The sequence below is a fragment of the Scyliorhinus torazame genome, chromosome 24 (genome assembly GCF_047496885.1).
Source record: "Scyliorhinus torazame isolate Kashiwa2021f chromosome 24, sScyTor2.1, whole genome shotgun sequence".
Taxonomy (NCBI): Eukaryota; Metazoa; Chordata; class Chondrichthyes; order Carcharhiniformes; family Scyliorhinidae; genus Scyliorhinus; species Scyliorhinus torazame.
The window spans coordinates 33,171,339-33,193,810 of NC_092730.1; the positions used below are offsets into that span (position 1 = coordinate 33,171,339).

General features: G+C 51.9%; 1 protein-coding gene across 2 annotated transcripts in view; it reads left to right on the forward strand.

Moving 5' to 3' along the window:
- Positions 1–22,472, forward strand: part of LOC140399990 (histone H2B-like) — a 41,828-nt gene that overhangs the window by 683 nt on the left and 18,673 nt on the right. The window lies entirely within an intron of this gene.

Consider the following 22,472-nt stretch of genomic DNA (forward strand, 5'->3'; position numbering starts at 1 on the left):
AGAGGGCAGGTGGGATAATTTTCCACAATTCACCCCTACTCTCTCATGGAACGTTGGATCAACTTTTGACAACAGCGTTTCATCTGTAAAGTAATCAGTATAGTATTAATTAGGCTATAGATTCAGCAATCAATGTGCAAGTATCCATTGGCACTTTTTTGTAACTTTCTTAGTTTAAAATATTTCAGAAGCAAAGCACTTGAATAAGGCATTAACAGAAAAATGATACATTTAAATTGTTCTCCAAAGGGACACTTATCAAATTGTCAGGCCATCCTTTCATCTCACAAGTTGTGAACCTTTGGTACAAGTAAAAGGTCGGATAGTACAGCTTATTGAAAAGTGCCGAATTAATCATAAACTTCTACCGAGACACCTCCCAAAACAAAATATAAAATTCCCATCCAAATATCTCACACAATCTCAGATATAATGGTACAGTGTCATTCTCATGAAACAGACATGGAAATAGATCATTTAACATATCAATGTTATCACTAAAAGTAATAATGGAGGATGAATACTGAACAGAATGTTCACCCTTAACTCACAAAACAGGTATTGACAAGTACAGAAAACACAATAAAATCTTGCACATCAGAGAGGTGGACAGACTGAGATTACCTGTCTTCTCGTGTAAATGTAAATAATATTACAGACGGAGATTAAACCCAGAATCCCATAACAGAGACAGACAGCTACAAATGCAAGCACAGAGACAGAGTGTTAGTGAGTCAAATTAAGTTTCCCCCTAACACTTGACCCATAACTGAGACAGACAGCTACCGTGGAAAACACACACTCACACTCGCACACCAACAACTGAGCAGTAAGCAGTAAAATATGCCATATATCATAAATAGACAGTGGGGGTAAAACACACACTCACGTTTTCTCATGCACATGCTCACTCACAAGTAACTCAGCAGGAAGCACTATATATGCAGTGAATATCACAGAAAGTCTGAGGGTGAAACACACACCAATAACTGAGCATTAAGCAGTAAAATATGTCATATATCGCACACAGAAACAGAGAGGTTTATACACACTCACTCACACTCTGTCTCTCACACTCTCTCTCTCACACACACCCACGCACTGTCTCTCCCACACACTCACAAATCAATAACTGAGCAGTAATCAAGAATATATTAATTGTATATCACAGAGACTGTGAGGTCAATACACACTCACTCACATTCTCTCTCTCACACACACATTCTCCCTCTCTCACACACACACACCAGTCACTGAGCAGTAATCAATTAAATATGTGACATATATCACAGAGATACAGTGAGGGTAAAACATGCACTCACTCTCTCACTCACACTCACTCAGTCACACAGCAGTAACTGAGCAGTAAGCTGTAAAATATGTGTGTGTGTGCTTTACCCTCACTGTCTCTCTATGATGTATAACACATATTTTACAGCTTACTGCTCAGTTACTGCTGTGTGACTGAGTGAGTGTGAGTGAGAGAGTGAGTGCATGTTTTACCCTCGCTGTATCTCTGTGGTATATATTGCATATTTAATTGATTACTGCTCAGTGACTGGAGTGTGTGTGTGAGAGGGAGAGAGTGTGTGTGTGCTGTAAGCAGTAAAATATTTGTTATAAATCAGAGAGAATCAGTGAGGGTCTTTTTTTTTATCATTGAATTTACAGTGCAGAAGGAGGCCATTCAGCCCATCGAGTCTGTACCGGCTCTTGGAAAGAGCATCCTACTTAATCCCACACCTCCACCCTATCCCCATAACCCAGTAACCCCCCCCAACACTAAGGGAAATTTTGGACACTAAGGGCAATTTATCATGGCCAATCCACCTAACCTGCACATCTTTGGATTTTGGGAGGAAACCGGAGCACCCGGAGAAAACCCACGCACATATGGGGAGGATGTGCAGGCTCCGCACAGACAGTGACCCAAGCCGGAATCGAACCTGGGACCCGTGAAGCAATTGTGCTATCCACATTGCTACTGTGCTGCCCTTTTTAAGAAACAGATAGATTTAGCACTCAGGGCGAAGTGTATCAAAGGAGATGGGGTGGGTGGGGGGGGAGGGGGTAAAACACTCTCTCTCATAGAAACCCTACAGTGCAGAAGGAGGCCATTCAACCCATCGTGTCTGGATTGACCTTTTGAATGAGCATGCTACCCGAAGACAAATCTCCCACCATCTCCTTGTAACCCTACCAAGGGACAGTTTAGCATATTGAATCCACCTAACCTACACTTCTTTGGACTGTGGGAGGAAACTGGAGCACCCGGAGGAAACCCAAACTCCGCACAGACAGGCGCCTGAGGTCAGAATCAAACCCAGCCTCTGGTGCTGTGAGGCAGCAGTGCTAACCACTGTGCCACCCTGCTGCCCATCAGCAGCACATCAACTTTTCACCCTGTTGCTCTCACACACATTCACCATCCCTCACACATACTCACAGACTCACCCTCTCACACACACTCTCACACACCAGGAATTGAGCCATAAGCAGTAAAATATGTGTAATACATCACAGAGACACTGAGGATAAAACTTCCACTCAATGTCTCCCACACACACACTGGCACTCACACACACCATTATCTGAGCAGTACGCTGTAAAATATGTGTCTATATCATAGAGAGACAGTGAGGATAAAAATCTCACCCACACTCCCTCCATCTCACACACACTATCTCTCTCATGCTCTCCCACACACACCATTAACTGAGCAGTAAGCTGTAAAATATTCATTATATATCGCAGAGAGACATTGAGGTTAATATGACTCTATCTTCTAATCTTTATTGTCACAAGTAGGCTTCCATTAACACGGCAATGAAGTTCCTGTGAAAATTCCCTAGGCGCCACATTCTGGCACCTGTTTGGGTACACGGAGGGAGAATTCAGAATGTCCAAATTACCTAACAGCACGTCTTTTGGGACTATCTATCCATGAGTGTGTGTTTTTACCTCACTGTCTCTCTGTGACATATAATGAATATTCTTGTGCTTCCTGCTTAGTTACAGGTCTGTGTGTGTGAGAGATAGTGAGTGTTGAGAGTGAGAGTGTGTCTTTACCCTCACTGACTCTTTATGCTATATAACTCATATTTACTTCTCTCTCACACATTCTGTCTCTCACACACTCATACGCTATCTCATTCACACACTCACACCAGTAACTGAGCGGAAAAATATGCATTATATATCGCGGAGAGACAGTGCGGGTAAAACTCACACTCTATTTCTCTTGCAAACACTAACTCTCCCACACACTCACGCTGTCTCTCTCTCTCACTCTTGCTGCTTCTTTCGCAGACTCTCTCTCACACACACACATACACACCAGTCACTGAGCAGTAAGCAGTTAAATATGCATTTTATATCGCAGAGGGTCAGTGGGGGTAAAACACACACTCGCACACCAGTAACTGAGCAGTAAAATATGTGTTTAATATCACCGAGACAATGAAGGTAAAACACACACACACTCACACAGACTATTTCTCCCACTCAGACACTCCCAAACACACAGTGACACATTCTCTCACACACACTCTCATATTCACATACTCTCATATTCACACACTCTCACAACAGTAACTGAGCAGTGAGCAGTAAAATATGCATCATATATCACAGAGACAGTGATGGTCAAATAGATTCTCACTCTCTCTCTCACACACTCACCACACACCCCAGTAACTGAGCAGCAACAGCAAAATATGTGTTATATATCAAAGAGAGACAATGAGGGTTAAATACACATAGACTCACTCGCTCGCACACCCACTCTCACGCACACCCGCTCTCTCTCACGCACACCCGCTCTCTCTCACGCACACCCGCTCTCTCTCACGCACACCCGCTCTCTCTCACGCACACCCGCTCTCTCTCACGCACACCCGCTCTCTCTCACGCACACCCGCTCTCTCTCATGCACACCCGCTCTCCTCATGCACACCCGCTCTCTCTCTCATGCACACCAGCTCTCTCTCACGCACACCCAGTCTGAAACATATCAGTGACTGAGCAGCAGACACTAATATATGCATTATATATCACAGAGACAGTGAGGAGAAAACTGATACCCACACACACACTGCTGCTCACACTCTCTCGCTCACACACACACCGGTAACAGAATATTACAATGTGTTAGACATCACTGAGAGATCTCACACACTCTCTCACTCACACACTCTCTCACTCACACACGCCAGTAAGCATCATATATCACGGAGAAACAATGAGGGCAAATCACAACTTCACACTCTCATACAGACACTATCTCTCACACACACTCAAGCTCTCTCACACACACCAGTCACTGAGCAGTAAGCAGTTAAATATGCATTGTATGTCTCAGGGGGACAGTGAGGGTAAAACACACTCTCGCCACTCTCACATACTCACACACTCCAGCAACTGAGCAGGGAGCAGCAAAATATGTTGTGTATGATAGACAGACAGTGAGGATAAAACACACACTCGCACACTCTCCAACACCTGTTACTGAGCAGTAAAATGTGTTATATATCACAGAAATGATGTGGAGATGCCACCGTTGGACTAGGGTGAGCACAGTAAGAAGTCTCACAACACCAGGTTAAAGTCCAAAAGGTTTGTTTCGAAGCACCACCTGTGGGACTTGAACCTGGTGTTGTTAGAACATAGAACAGCAGAGCACAGAACAGGCCCTTCGGCCCTCGATGTTGTGCCGGGCTTTGTCCGAAACCAAGATCAAGCTATCCCACTGCCTGTCATTCTGGTGTGCTCCATGTGCCTATCCAATAACCGCTTGAAAGTTCCTAAATGTCCGACTCCACTATCACAGCAGGCAGTCCACTCCACACTCTAACCACTCTCTGAGTAAAGAACCTACCTCGGACATCCCTCCTATATCTCCCACCCCAAACTTTATAGTTATGCCCCCTTGTAACAGCTACATCCACCCGAGGAAATAGTCTCTGAACGTCCGCTCTATCTATCCCCCTCATCATCTTTCAACCTTGATTAAGTCGCCTCTCATCCTCCTTCGCTCCTATGCGAAAAGCTCTAGATCCATCAACGTTTCCTCATAAGACCTACCCTCCAATCCAGGCAATATCCTGGTAAATCTCCTCTGCACCCTTTCCAATGCTTCCACATCCTTCCTATAATGAGGTGACCAGAACTGCACACAGTACTCCAAATGTGGTCTCATCAGGGTCCTGTACAGTTGCAGCATAACCGCACGGCTCTTAAACTCAAGCCCCCTGTTAATAAACACTAACACACTATAGGTCTTCTTCACGGCTCTGTCCACTTGAGTGGCAACCTTCAGAGATCTGTGGACATGAACCCCAAGACCTCTCTGTTCCTTCACATTCCTCAGAACCCTGCCGTTGACCCTGTAATCCGCATTCAAATTTGTCCGACCAAAATGAATCACCTCGCACTTATCAGGGGTTAAACTCCATCTGCCATTTTTCGGCCCAGCTCTGCATCATATCAATGTCTCTTTGCAACCTACAACAGCACTCCACCTCATCCACTACTCCACCAATCTTGGTGTCAGCAGCAAATTTACTGACCCACCCTTCAGTCCCCTCCTCCAAGTCATTTATTAAAATCACAAATAGCAGAGCCCCTGTCTTCGGTGAATACTGAAGAAAAGTATTCATTCAACGCCTCTCCTATCCCGATGCCACACAGAAGTTTCCACTACTGTCCTTGACCGGCCCTAACCTCACCCTGGTCATTCTTTTATTTCTCACATAAGAGGAAAATGCCTTGGGGTTTTCCTTGATCCGACCCGCCAAGTACTTCTCCTGCCCCCTCCTAGCTCTCCTAAGCCCTTTTTTAAGCTCATTCCTTGCCACCTTCTAACCCTCAAACGACCCAACTGAACCTTGTTTTCTCATCCTTACATACGCTTCCTTTTTCCTCTTGACAAGACATTCAACCTCTTTTGTGAACCATGGTCCCCTCACACGGCCATTTGCTCCCTGCCAGACAGGGACATACCTATCAAGGACACGCAGTATTCGTTCCTTGACCAAGCTCCACTTTTCATTTGTGCTTTTCCCTGACAGTTTCTGTTCCCATCTTATGCTTCCTAATTCTTGCCTAATCACATCATCATTAACCCTCCCACAATTATTTTTTTTATTTTAAAACATTTTTATTAAAGGTTTTCATAAAATATCAATAACAAAATGAAAAAGAAACCCACCAGGGTTAAGTACAAAACACAGTCCAGAAAAACAACCCTCCATATCCCCTCCCCCCCCCACCCTGTACATGAATAATAAATTAAGATTAACGCCCTGACTTAATACAACAAGTATATACAACCCCTGAGACCCTCCAGTGTAAATAACAAAAACAAAAAAATAAAGTGACCCCCTCACCCCCGAGTTGCTGCTGCCATTGACCAATGTCTCCCGCTCTGCCAGGAAATCTAAGAACGGTTACCACCGCCTAAAGAACCCTTGTACCGACCCTCTCAAGGCGAATTTCACCCTCTCCAACTTAATAAACCCCGCCGTATCGTTGATCCAGGATTCCACGCTTGGCGGCCTCACATCCTTCCACTGAAGAAGAATCCTTCGCCGGGCTACCAGGGATGCAAAGGCCAGAATTCCGGCCTCTTTCTCCTCCTGCATTCCCGGATCCTCTGCCGCCCCAAATATTGCGAGCCCCCAGCCGGCTTGACCCTGGATCCTACCACCCTCGACACCGTCCTCGCAACGCCCTTCCAAAATTCCTCCAGCACTGGGCATGCCCAGAACATATGGGTGTGGTTTGCTGGGCTCCCTGAGCACCTAACACACCTGTCCTCACCCCCAAAAAACCGACTCATCCTTGTCCCGGTGTGTGTGCCCTGTGCAGCATCTTAAACTGTATGAGGCTGAGCCTCGCGCACGATGAGGAACGGTTCACCCTCCCCAGGGCGTCTGCCCACGTCCCTTCCTCAATTTCCTCTCCCAAATCCCCTTCCCACTTACCCTTTACCTCCACCACCAAGGTCTTCTCCTCCTCCTGCATCACCTGTTTAGTTTCCGAGATCTTCCCCACTCCCACCCACCCCCCCGAGAGCACCCTGTCCTGTACTGTGTGTGGCCGTAGCCGTGGGAATTCCGTCACCTGCCGTCTGGTAAACACCCTTACCTGTAAGTACCTGAAGGTGTTCCCTGGGGAGAGCCCATACTTCTCCTCCTGCTCACCCAGGCTCGCAAACTTCCCGTCCACAAACAGGTCCCCCAACTTTCATATCCCTGCCCTGTGCCACCCCGCAAACCCTCCACCTGTTCTTCTTGGGGCGAACCGGTGGTTCCCCCGTAATGGGGTCCCTGCCAAGGCCGCCACCTCCCCCCTGTGCCACCTCCACTGCCCCCAAATTTTGAGGGAAGCCAGCACCACCAGGCTCGTGGTATACCTCCTTGGAGGGAGCGGCAGCGGCGCTGTTGCCATCGCCCCCAGACTCGTACCCACACAAGATGCCGTCTCCAGCCTCTTCCATGCGGTCCCCTCCCCCTCCATCACCCACTTGCACACCATCGTCGCATTGGCGGCCCAAAAGTATCCACAGAGGTTGGGCAGCGCCAGTGCCCCCCTATCTGTACTCGCGCCCACACAAACCCCATTATACTCCTGTTAACCCGCCTGAAAAAAGCCTTCGGGATAAACACGGGGAGGCACTGGAACAGGAACAAAAACCTTGGGAGCACCTTCATTTTGATTGACTGCACCCGACCCGCCAAGGACAGCGGCAACGCGTCCCACCTCTTGAACTCCTCCCCTATTTGCTCCACCAGCCTTGTAAAGTTAAGCCTATGCAGGGCCCCCCAGCTCCTGGCCACCTGGACTCCCAGATACCTGAAGCTCCTCTCTGCTTTTTTTAGTGGGAGCTCGCCAATCCCCATCTCCTGGTCCCATGGGTGAACTACGAACAGCTTGCTCTTCCCCATGTTGAGGTTGTACCCCGAAAAGTCCCTGAATTCCCTAAGAATCCTCATTATCTCCGGCATTCCTCCCACCGGGTCCACCACATACAGCAGCAGGTCGTCCGCATAAAGTGACACCCTATGCTCCTCCCCACCCCGCACCAACCCCCTCCAGTTCCTTAACTCCCTCAGTGCCAAAGCCAGCGGTTCAATCGCCAGTGCGAAGAGCAGGGGGGATAGGGGACACCCCTGTCTCGTCCCTCGGTGCAACCAAAAGTACTCGGACCTCTTCCTGTTTGTGGCCACACTCGCCATCGGGACCTCATACAACAGCCTAACCCACCTGACAAACCCCTCCCCAAACCCGAACCTCTTCAGCACCTCCCACAGATACCCCCACTCTACCCTATCGAAGGCTTTCTCAGCGTCCATCGCTACCACTATCTCCGCCTCCCACTCCCTCGCCGGCATCATGATAACGTTCAAAAGCCTCCGCACATTCGTGTTCAACTGTCTCCCCTTCACAAACCCCGTCTGGTCTTCATGGATTATCTGCAGCACACAATCCTCAATCCTCATGGCTAAGACCTACGCCAGCACCTTGGCATCTACATTTAGCAAGGAAATCGGTCTGTAAGACCCACACTGCAGGGGATCCTTGTCCCGCTTCAGGATCAAGGAGATCAGTGCCCGGGACATCGTCGGGGGCAAACCCCCCCCTCCCTTGCCTCATTGAAGGTCCTAACTAACAGCGGGCCCAACAGGTCCATATACCTTTTATAGAATTTGACCGGGAAACCGTCCGGCACCGGTGCCTACCCCGCCTGCATGCTTCCTATCCCTTTGATCAGCTCCTCCAGCCCAATCGGGGCCCCCAATCCCGCCACCAGTCCCTCTTCCACCTTTGGAAACCTCAATTGGTCCAGGAAGCGGCCCATCCCTCCCTCCTCCCGTGGGGGCTCGGATCAGTACAATTCCTCGTCGAAGTCCCTGAAGACCCCAGTGAAGCCAGCTCCACTCCGCCCCCGCCCCCCCTGTCCTTAACTTAGCTGCGTCCCGCTTCTGAAGCTGATGCGCCAGCATCCGGCTTGCCTTTTCCCCATACTCGTAAATCGCCCCCTGGGACTTCCTCTACTGCACCTCCGCCTTCCTGGTGGTCACCAGGTCGAATTCGGCCTGGAGGCTACGTCTCTTCCTCAACAATCCTTCCTCGGGCTCCTCCACATACCTCCTGTCTACCCTCACCATCTCCCCCACCAGCCTCTTCCCCCACTCCCTCCGCTCCTTGTGGGCCCTAATGGAGATCAGCTCTCCCCTCACCACCACCTTCAGTGCCTCCCATACCATCCCCACTCAGACCTCCCCGTTGGCGTTGGTCTCCACGTACCTCTCTATACTTCCTCAGACCCACTCGCTCACCTCCTCGTCCGCCAACAGCCCCACCTCCAAGCGCCACAGCGGGCGCTGGTCCCTCTCCTCCCCCATCTCCAAGTCCACCCAATGCGGGGCGTGGTCCGAAATGGCTATTGCTGAATACTGAGTATCCTCTACTCTCGCTATCAACGCCCTACTCAAGGTGAAAAAGTCGATTTGGGAATAAGCCTTATGGACATGTGAGAAGAATGAAAATTCCCAAGCCCCCGGCCTTGCAAATCCCCAAGGGTCCACCCCTCCCATCTGGTCCATAAACCCCGCTCAGCACTCTAGCCACCGCCGGATTCCTACCCGTCCTAGACCTGGAGCGATCCAGTGCCGGGTCCAGCACCGTGTTAAAGTCTCCCCCATTATCAGGCCCCCCACTTCCAAGTCTGGGATCCGACCCAACATACGCCGCATAAAACCTGCATCGTCCCAGTTCGGAGCATACACATTGACCAGTACCACCCTCTCTCCCTGTAACTTACCACTTACCATTATGTACCTGCCGCCATTACCTGCCACAATGCTCGACGCCTCAAACGACACCTTCTTTCCCACCAAGATCGCCACCCCTCGATTTTTGGCATCCAGTCCCGAGTGAAACACCTGACCTACCCACCCTTTCCTCAGTCTTACTTGGTCTGCCACCTTCAGGTGTGTCTCCTGAAGCATAACCACATCCGCCTTGAGCCCCTTCAGGTGTGCGAACACGCGGGCCCGCTTAATCGGCCCATTCAGTCCCCTTACATTCCAGGTTATCAGCCGGATCAGGGGGCTACCCGCCCCCTCCCCCGCCGACTAGCCATGACCCTTCCTCGGCCAGCAACGCGCCCGCACCCCACACCCAGCCCGTTCCCCACAGCGGCATACCCCCGTCTCGACCCCCCCTCACTCGCTCCAGCTCCTCCTTGACCATAGCAGCAACAACTCGATTCCCCCCCACCCAACCCCCCTCCCCCGGCTAGGACCCATCCTAGCTGATTTACTCCCCCCATTGCCCTTCCGCAAGTCAGCTGACTCCTGCTGACCCCGGCCACTCCCGCCTCTCCTTCGACTCCTCCCATTGTGTGGCACACCCTCCTCTCCCGTCCCCATCCATAGGCTCTTGTAGAGGGTGCCATCTCTGCTACTCCACTACTGGGCCGATATCTGGGGTTTGAGTATCTGTGTGTGTCTCTCTCCAGCTGGCACTGAAACTTCAGAGGCCAGGGAATGCCGCACTGGGACACCTCCACGGAAGAGAGCACTGAATCAAGCCTGCCGTTTATCCCTAACCGGAAGCCTGAGGCTTCTATCACACAGATATCCAGACCCCCACCAATGCCCAGGTGATTCTCTCTCTTGCCGGTGGTGCAACACCCACCCGGTTCCTACTTCGCTGGAGTAGCTTTCCCAAGAGAGAGAATAGGACACTGCTGTTTATTACCTAACCAGCAGCCTGTCCTGAGTGAATCGTTCAAGATGACCCTAGATTCTCGAACCCGGAATTAAGGTGAGGAATATCTTAACAATGACTTGGTCAGAGATCGCTGGTGAAAGATTGAAGAATTTAAACGACTCCAATTATCAGCAAATCAAGGTTTATTGCAAAACCCAGGTCAAAATCATCAAACAGAAGAAATTATAATAAAATCTTAAACTCTAACACAAACTAAGTCTATTCAGAAAGTACTATAACGGACGCAACGTAAAATCCTATTGTTACACAGTTTTAGCAATGACACAGAACACAAATCAAGTCCCCTTCCCCAAAGCCTCAACCACTATCAAGGTCAAGGGAGTTTCGCAAGCTGCTGCAGGGTACTTACAGTCACAGGCTGCAGGAGGTCAAGTCAAAGGTGGAGAGGTCAAGCCAAGAGACCCTCAATCAAAACACAGCCCCTTTTATATCCGTTTTACCTGGCTTTTTCCTGTGTTCGGCCAGCCCCTTTTGCATTGAATCCATAAGGTTTAAAGTTCCCGCTGGTCCCGCCCCCTTTGAGCCGGTCAGAGCTGTCGACTTCCGGGTTTTCCTCCCCCTTTGCGTTGTATCGGTCCAAGTTTAAAGTTCCCGCTGGTCCCGCCCCCTTTGAGCCGGTCAGAGCTGTTAGCTTCCGGGTTCTCCTCGCAGGTCCGCTCTTCCAGCCAGGCAGACCTGCCGCGATTTGAATTTGGCGCCGACTCCGCCCCCTCCACCCAGTGAGTTCCTGCCGGTGGCTTCTGTCAGGATTGGAGTACCTCCCCCAGGTCCGCCTCCAACTTGTTTTTTTCTACCGTTTATCTTCAAGGGGCTTTTCCAGCGCAATATACTGAGCCCAGACAGTCTGCTTTTTGGGATAACAAGGTTAAGCTCTCTTGTGAAGATTTTCAAAGTCTTCCATCTGCTCTGGAGATCGCTGCTATGTTGATGGGGTGTTGATTGAATACTGCTCTGGTGGAGGCAAAGTCATTTACATCTGCATGGGGCTATGACCATCCCATTGTCCTGCTTGCAGGCAGGCCCCTTACAGCATTACCATGCCCCTTTGTCTCTGTGTTTAATCTTATCCAGTTGTCTGGCTCCTTCTTCCTTGTAGCTCCTGGGGGGGGTTTGTAAATACCTATGCCTCTACTCGGCTCAGCGGACCAAGCCTGCTGGGAAATCTGGTTACGTTCTTTTGGCTGACAAATGTCCAGTTTACAGTCTCTGGGTTTTATTCTTGGGCAGTCCAAAAAGGGCCGAATTGCCCGAAAACCTTACAGATGCCCCTTCGATACGTCCCTACCTGCTTGGACCGTATCGACACAGGTGAAGGGCAATCATTTCCTTTTGTGTGGACCGTAGGCCCCCCCTCAACAACATGCGAAACTACAAGTCCCAAGACAGTTCCCTTAATCTAGGCTACCCCTAATTTCATTGAAAGGGAAAGACAAGACCATACTTAATTCAAACACACAGTAACATACACACATTTCACCGGAACCCCAAATGTAAGGGTCCCTGTACATATATCACAATCAAGTAACTGAAACCCGCGAATCCATACAACTATTTACATTTGAATCTCTTTATTTCACTAAGGATCCTGTTTTCTGGGCTGCACTTCGCTTCTTCCCGTTGAAGGCTCTTCATTTTTCCTCCGTCGTCGATACCTGCAGCTGAGAGATTCAGTACAACTGAGGCGACAGCATAATGTACCCCCTGGTACAACATTTTCTTTGTGGGGACAAACACTAAACCATTCTCAGGCCCCCCTGGTGGTGATCGGACAGTTGTGAGGGTCGATTGGTTGGGCTGTGGGCAGGGGTCGCTTTACCTGAACCAGCAGTTCGGTAGCTTTTACAGTCATCCCTTCCCTGGGCGTTACACATCCCTCCCCACTGCGGTCAATTCATCCCGTTCCCTGGGTTCTGCCACCACCTAACAAAAGTGATCGATGCCCCTTGTGGACATGCCTTGGTAGACCCCCATAAACACAAATAAATGCCCTGGTCAGAAGCCCACCACTTATCCCAGCAAACGGTGATCCTACCCGGTGACCCCGTGATGGTCCGGTAGGTGTTGTTGTCCAGGCGTTCCCAGTCCGAGGACCGATCCCTCATGTCCAGGCTCAGCTTCCTGAGCCACCACCATCTCCCCAAAGGAACGTCCCCCTTACAGGTTAAACACACCCGCCTGCCCTCAGTCACCCTAACCCGGTCAGTCGCCACCTGTATCTCCTCGCAGAGTACAGAGGCCTCTCCATAGGCGAAGCTCTGGTGGCTGGAGTACCTGGTCGAGTTCGACCCCAGCCACCCAGGCCACCTCCCCAGGTGTGAGTAGCGGGTCTGCTCTGTGGCCACCTGGTCTCCCTGTCCGGTAGTGACAAGAGGGGCTCTGCCGCCAGAGCACCCATAGACGAAGGACTCTTCTGTCTCGCCTCTGCGGAGTTCTCCCGGTCCCACCATCGCCAAGATCATCAGCAAGCTCCACATCGTCGGGTGCCCCATCTGTAAAACAGACAAAACACATCCTTGCCTCTACAGAACTACCTACCTTAAAGTGCATGGCTTCTATCCAGCGGCAGCGGCAGCTCCCGCTTTTAAGTTGGGAAATTGACATGAAATTGCCGCAGCCTGTCTGTGGTTCTGTGTCCACAGCCCGGCTCCACCAGGGTCCTAGTGCCTGCTGCTCAATCATTATTTCACTGCACTATGCGCTTCTGTGATCCCACGATCCTAAATAACCCACACACCACTTAACATTAATTAGAACTAACAGGGGGGGAATGCTATATACAATGCCACCCGTCTCCGGGTGGCCAAATTAAAACTGGACCCCGCTATACTGGGGCTGTTCACCTGTTTGGACCAACGGCTCGGGCCAGACCTCCCCCTCCCGGGGGTCCGGACTGCCCCTTGCCTCTCCTTCCCCAAAGGGTTTCGGGGATCCCTTTCTGCTCCCTCCGGAGACTGGGCTACCTGTGGCAGCACTGGATAATGTCCTACATCCCCCACCGTTCCCTTCTACTGGGGACCATCTTACCGGGGGCTTGGAGACCCGATTGCTCCTTCGTCCCCTGGATGGTTCCCACGCCCAAGGTGATACCTCCCTCTCCTCTGCCTCCCTAGCCTCTATACTAAGGCAGGCCACCTGACCCACAGGTAATGGCTTGGGAATCGTTACTGTCCCTGGGCTGGGTGCTTGCAGCACTGTCGAGTTCTTTGGGACTGCCCCTTCGGGACAGCACCTTGTCACCGGTTGTGTGACCGTGGAGTCAGGGACCTCCCCCACCGTCGTTAATTCTACGGGGGGTTTCTCCACTACCACCCCCAGTCTTCCCCCCATCTTGCTCTTTCTTGCCCTTATGGGGTGGAACAATTTAAATTGACTGATGTGGCGTTCGCATGGGTCCCACCTTAAGGGATTTAAACTGCAAATAGCCGCTGAGGCAGCCTCCAGAATGGGACCCTGCACCTGGACCGGACCAGGGTCTGGGGCTAGAACTACCCCTGCGCTCCCTTTTTCCTGAGGCTGCTCCCTGGGTAGTCATACGGGTTCTTGTGGTGTGGGTGCGGGCAGGCCCTGGCCCGTTGCCATTGCCACCTGTCCCGACCCAGCTGCTAGGCTCTGCAAAAAGGCTAAAAGTTTTTTTAATTCGATGGTTTCCGGGGCAGCTGCTCCTGCCGCCGGGGTCTGACTCTCTACTGCGGGAGCCCTCTCCTCCTTGCTAGGGTTCTCACACTCCCTCTAGAAATGCCCGGCCTTACCACACCCGTAGCATACCGGCATCTTGTCGGAGGTCCGGGTGCCCTCATGCTTCCACTCTCTCTTAGGGGGTGCTGGCGCGATTTCATGCACCTTACCCTTAAGGGGCTTTTCCTCACTCCTCTCCCCATTGCGATATGCGAGGGTGAGTTTCCTAAGGACCTCTGCCTCATTAAGGGCCGGGGTCTGTGGGTCGAACCAGTGTTCGGCTTTTGCCCTAACGTTAGGGAGACAGTTGGCTACTAGGGTCTTTAGCCAGTGGGCTGTTCTCTCCCCTAAATTCTGTCTATCCGCGGGGACCCCGCACGCCTCCACATAGACAATCCACAGCCTGTCTGCGAACATAGTGGGAGATTCCCCTGGTTGCTGCTTGGTTTCCCCCACCCTCATGAAAGGGCTCCCCAGATTCAAACCCATTGCCTCCAGCACAGCAGTCTGTGCTGCCGCCCATGTGTCAGGTTGTCCCCCATTCCCGGAGATCACTGCCCTGCATAGCTGTGCATCTAGGGTCATCAGGAGCATCCTTACTTGCTCCCCCTCGTCGCAGTCATTAATGCTGGCTGCCTGCTCCACCTCCATAAAATGAAGCGACGGATCCCCTTTTGGAGTTAGCCTGGGAACGTGGGCCACCATCCCCCTGAGCGCGGATGCCCCATGAGGAATGATAATGTCGCCCTCAACCGGTCCCCTATTCGCCAGCCCCGCCGGGGGACCATACCTTCTCTGCCTGACAGGGCACATCTGCCCTACCTGGGGTTCCTGCTCCTCCGCCTCCCCGGCGTCCAGCTCTCCTGCCCCGTTGGGTAGCCCCCCTGTCCCCGGGCTAACTACCCATATAGGAGACGCCGCTATCTGGGGATACACCACTGACCCCCTTTTGGACCTGCCCCTGACCGGGCGGTCCGAACCCTACCTGCTGACCCGGCCCCATCACCGGCATCCCAGGCAACGGTCTGTCCCCATCCCATGGGGACCCACATACGAAACCAGGCGGACACGCCGCCAGCTGGGGGTACCCTGCCGACCCCCCTTGGACTTGCCCCTGAACGTGCAGTCCGATCCCCCCCTGCCGACCCGGACACAATCTCGGCACCTCAGGAGGCGGTCTATTCCCCTTAGCCTTTGGGGAATCATCCGCTGCGAGGAGCCCCTTGCCCCTTGGGAACCCCCCTGGAGCTACCAGGTGTACCTGTCCCCTGACCTTGGACAAGGTCTCCTCCAACTCTGTTATCCGTGCCTGGCACGGCCCGTGAGCGCAGTCCCCTACTTCCTCGCGAGCCACTCGGTACGCTGCCTGGATGTCCCGGACCTTCCCCTCCAGCTTCCTACACTGCTCTGTACTCCGAGCATAGAGTTCCTGGAGCCTCCATTCCTTTGTCTTATCCTCCACTATCTGGCAGTGGAGATATTCCTTCTCGCACCGGTTAGACTCGCTTTCCTGTAGGCTGTCCTGTTTCATTTCTGCCAATTCCTCCCGCAGTCGTTCCGCTGCGCTAGCGCTGTCCCCTGCGCTGGCCCTAACTTCTCCCAACTCCTGCTCTAATTCTTCGACCCTTCGCTCTGTTTTGGCTACCTGCTGGGACAAGCAGACCAGCCAAACTGCCTTCTCCAAGTGCCTTTTGTGTGCCTTACTTTCTGTCCATGCGGCCGCCGCCATTACGGGTCGCTCCGCATTGATTAGTTCTGAGACCCAAGGTTTGGTGAGGTTGACCTTTTGCTACATATATGAGGAGATTCTCTCCTCCATTTTACTTCGTTCCCTCACCCCCTCTGCCAAGTCACATACTCCAAACCACCGGGGTCCTGCCGCGGTCGCCATTGTTACGGGGGTGCCATCTCTGTTACTCCACTACTGGGCCGATATCTGGGGTTTGAGTATCTGTGTGTGTCTCTCTCCAGCTGGCACTGAAACTTCAGAGGCCAGGGGATGCCGCACTGGGACACCTCCACGGAAGAGAGCACTGAATCAAGCCTGCCGTTTATCCCTAACCGGAAGCCTGAGGCTTATATCACACAGATATCCAGACCCCCACCAATGCCCAGGTGATTCTCTCTCTTGCCGGTGGTGCAACACCCACCCGGTTCCTACTTCGCTGGAGTAGCTTTCCCAAGAGAGAGAATAGGACACTGCTGTTTATTACCTAACCAGCAGCCTGTCCTGAGTGAATCGTTCAAGATGACCCTAGATTCTCGAACCCGGAATTAAGGTGAGGAATATCTTAACAATGACTTGGTCAGAGATCGCTGGTGAGAGATTGAAGAATTTAAACGACTCCAATTATCAGCAAATCAAGGTTTATTGCAAAACCCAGGTCAAAATCATCAAACAGAACAAATTATAATGAAATCTTAAACTCTAACACAAACTAAGTCTATTCAGAAAGTACTATAACGGACACAACGTAAAATCTTATTGTTACACAGTTTTAGCAATGACACAGAACACAAATCAAGTCCCCTTCCCCAAAGCCTCAACCACTATCAAGGTCAAGGGAGTTTTGCAAGCTGCTGCAGGGTACTTACAGTCACAGGCTGCAGGAGGTCAAGTCAAAGGTGGAGAGGTCAAGCCAAGAGACCCTCAATCGAAACACAGCCCCTTTTATATATGTTTTACCTGGCTTTTTCCTGTGTTCGGCCAGCCCCTTTTGCATTGAATCCATAAGGTTTAAAGTTCCCGCTGGTCCCGCCCCCTTTGAGCCGGTCAGAGCTGTCGACTTCCGGGTTTTCCTCCCCCTTTGCGTTGTATCGGTCCAAGTTTAAAGTTCCCGCTGGTCCCGCCCCCTTTGAGCCGGTCAGAGCTGTTAGCTTCCGGGTTCTCCTCGCAGGTCCGCTCTTCCAGCCAGGCAGACCTGCCGCGATTTGAATTTGGCGCCGACTCCGCCCCCTCCACCCAGTGAGTTCCTGCCGGTGGCTTCTGTCAGGATTGGAGTACCTCCCCCAGGTCCGCCTCCAACTTGGTTTTTTCTACCGTTTATCTTCAAGGGGCTTTTCCAGCGCAATATACTGAGCCCAGACAGTCTGCTTTTTGGGATAACAAGGTTAAGCTCTCTTGTGAAGATTTTCAAAGTCTTCCATCTGCTCTGGAGATCGCTGCTATGTTGATGGGGTGTTGATTGGATACTGCTCTGGTGGAGGCAAAGTCATTTACATCTGCATGGGGCTATGACCATCCCATTGTCCTGCTTGCAGGCAGGCCCCTTACAGCATTACCATGCCCCTTTGTCTCTGTGTTTAATCTTATCTAGTTGTCTGGCTCCTTCTTCCTTGTAGCTCCTGGGGGGGGTTTGTAAATACCTATGCCCCTACTCGGCTCAGCGGACCAAGCCTGCTGGGAAATCTGGTTACGTTCTTTTGGCTGAGAAATGTCCAGTTTACAGTCTCTGGGTTTTATTCTTGGGCAGTCCAAAAAGGGCCGAATTGCCCGAAAACCTTACACTCTCCCCCTCCGCCTTCTGTTCTAAGCGCGGGAAACAACCCTCGCTTCCCTGCCCCGGCCCCGCCCCCTCCAGTCTTCAGCGTGGGATAAAGCCCGCGCTTTCCACCTACCAGGCCCCGCCACCTCTGACGCAGCTCCTTTTACAGGCCCTGTCCCCTCACCCCTGACTCGGGCCTCACCCTGCCCCGCAAGGCTCCATCTCACCTTCAAGAGCCCCCCCCGACCAACCCAACCAAAACAGTGCCCAACCCGCCCCAGCCACCTTCTCCGACCTAAAAGAGGAAAACACAAAGAAAAAGAAACCCGGAGCAATACAAAAGCCCCCCCCTCGAAACAAAAATAAACATAGCATATCAACCATAGTCCCCAATCACCCGTCCCAACCCTCAATCTGTGTCCAACGTCTCGACCTGAACAAAGGCCCACACCTCCTCCGGAGACTCAAAATAGTGGTGCCGGTCCTTGCAGGTAACCCACAGTCGCTCCGGCTGTAACATGCCAAACTTCACCCCCTTCCTGTGCAGCACCGCCTTCGCTCAATTGTACCCGGCCCTCCTCTTCGCCACCTCCGCACTCCAGTCCTGATATATCTGAACCTCCACGTTCTCCCACCTGCTGCTCCTCTCCTTGGCCCACCTGAACACACACTCCCGATCGACGAACCGATGGAACCTCACCAGCACTGCCCGCGGAGGCTCGTTAGCCTTGGGCCTCCTCGCCAGCACTCGATGGGCCCCTTCCAGCTCCAGGGGCTCCTAGAAGGACCCCGCTCCCATCAGTGAGTTCAACATGGTGACCACATAGGCCCCCACGTCCGGCCCCTCCAGCCCCTCCGGGAGGCCCAGAATCCGCAGATTCTTCCGCCTCGACCGATTCTCCATCTCCTCGAACCGCTCCTGCCATTTCTTGTGGAGCGCCTTGTGCGCCTCCACCTTTACCGGCAGGCCTGAGATCTCGTCCTCATTGTCAGAGGTCTTTTGTCGAGCCTCGCGGATCGCCACTCCCTGGGCCGTCTGTGTCTCCAGCAGCTTATCAATCGACGCCTTCATCGGCTCTAGCAGGTCCGTTTTAATCTCTCTGAAGCAGCGCTGGATACCCTCCTGCTGCTCTTCCGCCCACTGCATCCACGCTGCCTGGTCTCCGCCCGCCGCCATTTTGTCCTTCTTCCCTCACACCTTCGTCGGGTCCACCACCTTTTTTTTCGCCCCGCTCCTAGTTGAAGCCATATACTGACGGGGAGCTGTTGTAGACTCCTTCCCACACCGGGAAACGTCGAAAAAGTGCCGTTAGGGGCCCTGAAAAGAGCCCAAAAGTCTGTTTTTGCGGGAACCGCCGAATGTGCGACTTAGCTCCGCATAGCCGCAACCGGAAATTCCCCCCTCCCCCAATTATAAACCTTGCCCTGCCGTATGGCCCTATCCCTCTCCAGCAAGACTTCTTGCTGATTTCACAGAGGGACAGTGAGGGTTCAACACATGCTCACACGCGCTCTCCCCACAATCTCTCTCTCACACACACACCAGTTACTGAGCAGTAAGCAGTGAAATATGTTATTTCTGATAGACAGACAGTGAGGATAAAACACACTCACACACCTGTGACTGAGCAGTAAAATATGTTATATATCACAGAGAGACAATGAAGGTAAAACACACACTCTCTCCCCACACACTCACACTCCTGCAGACTATTTCTCTCACTCTCCCTGACACAGACTGACACACTCACTTGCACACGCTCCCTCACACACTCGCACTCTTTCATATTCACACACTTTCTGACACTCACACTCTCTGACACAAGAGTTCCTGAGTAAAAAATGCATCATCTATCATAGAGAGACAATGATGGGAAAACACACGCTCGCACTCTCTCTCTCACACACACCAGTAACTGGGCATGAACAGTAAAATATGTGTAATATGTCAAAGAGAGATAAAAAGGGTAAAATGCAAACATGCTCACACACACAGATGCTCACACACACATGCTCACACACACGCTCTCACACACACGCGTTCTCTCACACATGCGCTCCCTCTCTCACACGCGCTCCCTCTCTCACACGCGCTCCCTCTCTCACACGCGCTCCCTCTCTCACACGCGCTCCCTCTCTCACACGCGCTCCCTCTCGCACACGCGCTCCCTCTCGCACACGCGCTCCCTCTCGCACACGCGCTCCCACTCGCACACGCGCTCCCTCTCGCACACCCGCGCTCCCCTCGCACGCGCGCTCCCCCTCGCACGCGCGCTCCCTCTCGCACGCGCGCTCCCTCTCGCACGCGCGCTCCCTCTCGCACGCGCGCTCCCTCTCGCACGCGGGCTCCCTCTCGCACGCGCGCTCTCTATCGCACGCCCCTGCGCGCTCCCTCTTGCACGCACGCTCCCTCTCACAGGCGCGCTCCCTCTCACAGGCGCGCTCCCTCTCACAGGTGCGCTCGTTCTCACGCGCGCGTGCTCTCACTCGCGCTCCCTCTCACACGCGCGCTCTCTATCGCACGCCCCTGCGCACTCCCTCTTGCACGCACGCTCCCTCTCACAGGCGCGCTTGCTCTCACAGGCGCGCTTGCTCTCACGCGCTCGCTCTCACGCACGCAATCGCTCTCACGCGCGCGCGCTCTCACACGCGCGCTCGCTCTCTCACGCGCGCTCGCTCTCACATGCGCACGCGCGCTCTCACACGCGCTCGCTCTTTCTCACACACACGTGCTCGCTCTCACACACATGCCCTCTCTCTCACACACATTCTCTCACGTACACTCACACCAGTACCTGCGCAGCAAGCAGTAAAATATGTGTTCTGTATCAAGGAGAGACAGTGAGGGTGATACACACTTTCACACACATTAATGCGGTCACTCACACTCTCTCACACCCACAAACACACACTCACTCATCAATAACTGATCAGTAAGCAGTAAAATACGTGTTATATATCATAGAGTGACATTGAAAATAAAACACACGCACACACACTCACATTCTCTCACTCTGACACACCAGTAACTGAGCAGGAAGCAGTAAAATATGCATTATATATCACAGGGACATTGAGGATAAAACTCACACACACTAACTTAGCAGTAAACAGTAAGTATGCGTTCTATATCACAGCGAGATTTCGAGTTAGACGAACAAGGCAGATGAAGTGAGAACATGGGGTTATAATGTATTTGCTGTCACTGAATCACGCTTGGGAGAGGGGAAGGATTGGGATCTCAATATTCCAGGATACAGGATCTCCAGGAGAGATAGGGCAGGAGGTAAAAGAGGAGGGAGTGTAACAATTTTGATCAGAGAATGAATTACAGCAGTAAGGAGAGATGACATCTTAGAAAGCTCTTCAACTGGATTGGATTTTGTTCATTGTCACGTGGACCGAGGTACAGTGAAAAATATTTTTCTGCGATCAGCTCAACAGATCATCAAGTACATGAAAAGAAAAGGAAATAAAAGAAAATACATAATAGGGCAACACAAGGTACACAATGTAACTGCATAGACACCGGCATCGGGTGAAGCATACAGGGGTGTAGTATTAATGAGGTCAGTCCATAAGAGGGTGGTTTAGGAGTCTGGTAACAGTGGGGAAAAAGCTGTTTTTGAGTTTGTTTGTGCGTGTTCCCAGACTTTTGTTTCTCCTGCCCGATGGAAGAAGTTGGAAGAGTGAGTAAGCCGGGTGGGAGGGGTCTTTGATTGTGCTTGCCGCTTTCCCCAGGCAGCGGGAGGTGTAGATGGAGTCAATGGATGGGAGGCAGGTTCGTGTGATGGACTGGGCTGTGTTCACGACTCTCTGAAGTGTCTTGCGGTTTTGGGCCGAGCGGTTGCCATACCAGGCCGTGATGCAGCAGCTAGGATGCTTTCTATGGTGCATCTGTAAAAGTTGGTAAGAGTTAATGTGGACATGCCGAATTTCCTTAGTTTCCTGAGGAAGTAAAGGCCCTGTTGAGATTTCTTGGTGGTAACATCGATGTGGGTGGACCAGGACAGATTTTTGGAGATGTGAACCACTAGGAATTTGAAACTGCGAACAATCTCCACCTCGGCCTCATAGATGCTGACAGTGGTGTGTCCAGTTCTTAGCTTTCTGAAGTCAATGACCGGCTCTTTAGATTTGCTGGCATTGAGGGAGAGGTTGTTGTCGCTACACCACTCCACTAGGTTCTCGATCTCCATCCTGTATTCTGACTCGTCATTATTTGCGATCCGGCCCACTATGATCGTATCGTCAGCAAACTTGTAGATGGGGTTGGAACCAAATTTGGCCACGCAGTCATGTGTGCACAGGGAGGATAGTAAGGGGCTAAGTAGGCAGCCTTGCGGGGCCCAGATATTAGAACTATACTGAAGCCAAATGGGTAGAACTTAAAAACCAAAAAGGAGCAATCACATTGCTGGAGTTTTCCATTGGCCCCCTAACCATCCGAGAGAAATAGAAGAGTGAATATGGAGGCAAATTTCAGAGAAGTGGAACAGTAATAGGGTTGTG